The sequence below is a fragment of the Lycium ferocissimum genome, chromosome 3, assembly GCF_029784015.1.
Source record: "Lycium ferocissimum isolate CSIRO_LF1 chromosome 3, AGI_CSIRO_Lferr_CH_V1, whole genome shotgun sequence".
Classification (NCBI taxonomy): domain Eukaryota; kingdom Viridiplantae; phylum Streptophyta; class Magnoliopsida; order Solanales; family Solanaceae; genus Lycium; species Lycium ferocissimum.
The window spans coordinates 32,054,180-32,059,251 of record NC_081344.1 but is presented as its reverse complement, the minus strand read 5'-3'; the positions used below and the strand labels follow the sequence as shown (position 1 = coordinate 32,059,251).

General features: G+C 38.9%; 1 non-coding gene across 1 annotated transcript; it reads left to right on the top strand.

Annotated features, from left to right (window-relative positions):
* The first annotated feature begins 1,086 nt into the window (after window positions 1-1,086).
* On the top strand, window positions 1,087-1,193 carry LOC132051309 (small nucleolar RNA R71). The gene has a single exon (XR_009413681.1). It is a non-coding gene; the product is annotated as a small nucleolar RNA R71 (small nucleolar RNA).
* Window positions 1,194-5,072: the final 3,879 nt, after the last annotated feature.

Sequence of the window (5,072 nt, the reverse complement as noted above, 5' to 3'; positions counted from 1 at the left end):
TCTAGACTAAAAATGAATTGTATATGGTGTGTGATTTAGGTGATATGATTGTGGAATTGACTTGGGAATTAATAGATGGAAGCTAATGATTTTACAAGGCTTGGTGTTATATGGAGTGATCTATAAATGTATGACCTGATTTAGTTACTTATTATGTTTATTCGTGAATTCTTCTACTTATATGTGTTTCTAACCATTGTCAGCCTATGATACTTACTCAGTACGCGTAGATTGTACTGATACTGCTGTTGCTACACCCTTTTCGGGGTGTAGAGTATTTCAGGTGATTGATAGCGACATGTTCAGAAATTTTTGAATAATATTCAAGAAAAGAGTCTTCTAGAAAAATTCATAGAATTAGAGGAACTCCTCTTCTTGGACGAAATGATCAAGGAACACTCGAAAACACATCTTGAAGGCTTGCCTCGCTGCGGGTCAGCACCTCGGGCTCTCTTTCTGCTTTCTTTCTATCTACAAGCGGAAAGCGTTAATGAAAATATTTAAGTAAAATAGCCACCAAATGCGAATTGATGTTGAGATGGAATCCTTACAGCGCGGTGCCTATCTTGAAGGCAGCCTCCCACTTCATTTCGGGATGAAGGTTGAGTCTTAGAGTGTTGATGTAATCTGGATCCTTTAGTCACTCTTGTACTAGTCTAGATCAGGTCGTGGGAAGTCGGATTGAGTCTGTAATTATTTAAACTATTGTAATTGTTTCAATCTTGAGTTATTAAACGAATTGATTTCCGTTGTCAATTATACTTAATTATCTCATTTATTCAATTGTCTTCATTATTCTATGTTTTATTTCATTGAGGGTTCGCCTACCGAGGAGGGAAAGGTAGGTGCCTGCGCGGTCCTAAAATGGGTCGTGACATCCTAGTTTTCCTTAAATAAATTAGGTGGCGACTCTAAAATACTAAAATCCAATTAGAGCACCAACAACCTCTTAGTAGCTTTAATGCGCCCGTGTAAAAGTGAACCGTAACATTGTCCTTGAAGCACCTACCAGTTGCATTGTTCGCGACTGATTGTGTTATAGGATCCAGCCCTATATAGAATTTCTCCATCAATATATTCTCCGGAAAACCATGATTTGGAGACTTTTGCAAATATTCTTTAAATCTCTCCCAAGCTTCATATAGTTACTCCCCCTGGTGTTGTTTGAACTCATAAATTTTGTCAAGAATTATAGCCTTCTTTCTTAGGGGATACCACTTCTTGAGAAAAACCGTAACCATCTCTGCCCATGAAGTTATAGAATTCCAGGGTTGCTTTTCAAACCACACTCTTGCGTCTCCGGTTAAAGAATATTTGAAGAGTCTTAGCCGGAAAGCATCTTGCGAAACATTCTTTTGGATGTGATGAGCACATACATCCACAAAGTTCTGCAAATGTTGATAAGGATCATTATGGGTGGAGTTCTGAAAATAGCCCTCAAGTTTGAGCAACTGGCAGAGAGAGGAATCAATTTTGACACTTGTAGATCCAACCTGAGGATGAACAATAGCAGATGCATAGTCCTCCTCGTCTATCAGGTCAGCAAATACATTTTCATCCTCTACTATAATCGAGGGACCTTGTTGACCAACTTGGTTACCATTTGCTCCTCATTGATTACGAATCATGTCACCCGGTTCATCAGGAATAGCAAACAAGGTGTGATGGAATAAGAAAAAGACTTCAAGCAAAGTAATCACTAATTAGTAATTTTAAAATCGTATTTCTCGGCAACGACGCCAAAATTTGATACGTTCAAATTACACCTATGAAATGATGTAAAGCGGACGATGTCAAATATAGTAACCCAACTAGGTTGGGGTCGAATCCCATAGGGAATATGGTGTGAAAAGGTTACTAAAATAGTAGAATACTCTCTTTAGGTCTAAAGTCGTATTCCGTTGGTTTTGTAGAAGATTGGTTGTTTATGACTAATTGCTACTAATTGCTTTGGATTGTAATATATGGTAAAAGAAACCAAGGTTGTGTCCCCCTTTAGATAAAGTGTATGTAGTGGTAATTGATCATGATATACGTCTAATAGATCATTATTAGAATGCACTTAACCTCTACTTGAATCCCTAATGTTTCGCAACAGTTAAAGATTATTTCTCTTTATGATTTTCCCAAATATAAAAGAGTGTATATGAAAAACCGTTAAGTCATGCTAAGTAAATTCTTATTATTCCTAAATGAATTTATTAAACAATGGTTAAAGCCTTGAGTTCTTGTTATTTATTCCTACCAAACCCTACGCACTTTCCCAAGTTAACGAAAGTTTATGACTGTAATCAATGTTTGCAACCATCAATTATCAATTAAGAACAAAGAATAAATAAACCCTAACAATCCATTATGTGTGTATCAATCCTAATTCCCAATCACAAAACACTCCTCCTAGGGTTCACAACCGTAGTAGAGAAACTGGCTACTCATAATGGAAGAAAAACAAGAAAAGATAATAGCAACATAATGCTTACTTTCGATTGATTGGAACTGAAATAAAATAACTGCAATTGTTTGTTCTCCAAAAAGACTTCAAAAACTATAAGTAATCAATGCTAAAGAATTAAAATTGAAATCTAGTCAAGAATAGTCTACAAAACCCCTACATCAAGTATTTATAATTGTCCAAGTCGTGGAAAATAAGTTGACAAATTGCCCCTGTCAGATCATTATACGGACCGTAAATATTATACGGTCCATAAATCTCTTGCTCTTGTCAGTAAAATTGCTGCCTGTTCTCTGAATCTACGCTTATCTTTTACGGACCGTAAAACATTTACGGTCCGTATAACTTGACCGTAAATCCAACCTTCAACCTTGGACCCGCTGTTGTTAATCTACGGTGGGTTTTTATGGACCGCAAATATTCTACGGTCCATAGTTTTACGCCATCAATTCTTTCATCCCTGCAGCTGTTTCTGTAAATATTTTACACTGTAAAAAATATACGGACCGTCTTTTCCTCCGTAAAATTCTATCTTCAATCACTTCCACTTTTTGCACATCTTTTTATGCTCTTGTTATTAAATTCCCCGAATTTTGCCATAAACACACTGAATACATGCAACATGACAAAAACACATCAAAACGACATGAACTTGCTTGAAAACAAGTAAAACTCTCCGTTAAAAGCATCAAATGTGCCAAAATTATGCGGCACATCAGAAGGCTCAAGTTTGAAGTATTCGTGGAACCCGCTCGGCCTTGAGGTAGGTTATGGTTTACTCTTTAGACTCCGATTGGAGACGTATAGTGTTTACAAATGTTGAAGGGGTATCCGGCCTAAAAGGGGGTCCCACCTTAGTGGTTGTTGTCACGACCCAAACCGATGAGCCGCGAAGAGTGCCTGATCTCTAATGACCAAACACCCTATACTCATATCTGGAAAATACTACATAATAAGGGCCCACAAGCAACTCAATCTGGATTAAACTAACTCATGAAAGAATAATATCAGGAACTGTGCATCATGTATATGTATATATATACTGAAGATAACAATGCAAGCCAACTAGGCTGCTACATAAACTGTACACAAGAGAATGGGAGCTAACAAGGCTACATCACAAGTCATCTACACATAACTGTCTACAGACCTCTAATAGAATAAAAGCTGTAGAAATGACGGGACAAAGCCCCGTCATACCTATATGCATATACACCTCAAAAGAATGGCATACCAAAATAAACTGCGGCTCCAGATCAAGTGGAGCGCACCGACTACAGCTGAATGGGAGTCCTACTAAGCTGGACCACCTGTCTGTCTATCTGTACCTGCGGTCATGAACGTAGCCCCCTGAGCAATAGGGGAGTCAGTAAGGATAACGTACTGAGTATGCAAGTCATAAGAGTAACATCCATATATATATATATAAGAATCATGAAAGAAATCTGAAACTCATAAACAAACTGACTGTCTGAATGCATCTATATGACTGAAGATGTCACACCCTACTTTCCGATAGGGCATGATGGGCACCCGACCCTTACCTAGGGCCGAGCGAACCCGTTGACTTTCGTAATACTCATAATCATACTGGGCCCGCAAAACATAACATAAGCACATAATAAAAAAAAAATTTCCGAAACCAAACATGCCTTCCATTTTTTTTTTCAAATCAAATAAAGTCCTAATCGTATGAAATCGCAATATAATGCACAACAATACATCGGCTTATATAGCCGCTTGCGAAACAAATCGACATCTCATACACTCGACAACGTCTCGCAAAGTCTCTAACATAACCCCGGATATCACAACTTTAACACTCGACTCACAAAGACACTCCGGGAGAGAATGGAGCTCGCCAATCCGGCTGAAATATCTTCGCACTTTAACATCACTTACTCATCTGCCCAGGTACGCGCGGCATGAAACGCAGCCCCCGAAGAAAGGGGGTCAGTACGGAATATGTACTAAGCATGTAAAGCATAGCATACAGAAAACGAGGTCATAACCAAAGTACGGGGTGCAGAAAATGAGCATAAAAATCCAGAATACCAAAGGGCTTGCACCTGAGGTACAAATCATACATAGGCGGTACAGAAGACAAGTGTGATAATCTGAATGCCAAAATGCTTAGCTTTCTTTTGTAAAACGTTTCTGTCTCATACATATAGAAAATAGAACAAATCATATGAGCTGACATTAACCGACTGATCATAACCCAGACTGTCAAAATCACATATACACATACCGCGGTCAAGTACCCAGCGGTCAATATCACACATATACACATACCGCGGTCAAGTACCCAGCGGTCAATATCACACATACACATACCGCGGCCAAATACCCAGCGGCAATATCACATATACACACACCGGCATACCGCGGCTAAGAATCCAGCGGTCAATATCACATACCAAGCATACCATGCCAAGAATCCAGCGGTCAATATCACATACCGGCATACCGCGGCCAAGAATCCAGCGGTCAATATCACATACCGGCCCGGGACTCGGCGAAAGATGTAATAACAGAACGCACGAGCAGAATCGTAAGTAGCCATATGCACACAAATCATTATTACATACCCAATAGAATAACCAAAACGAACTATTAT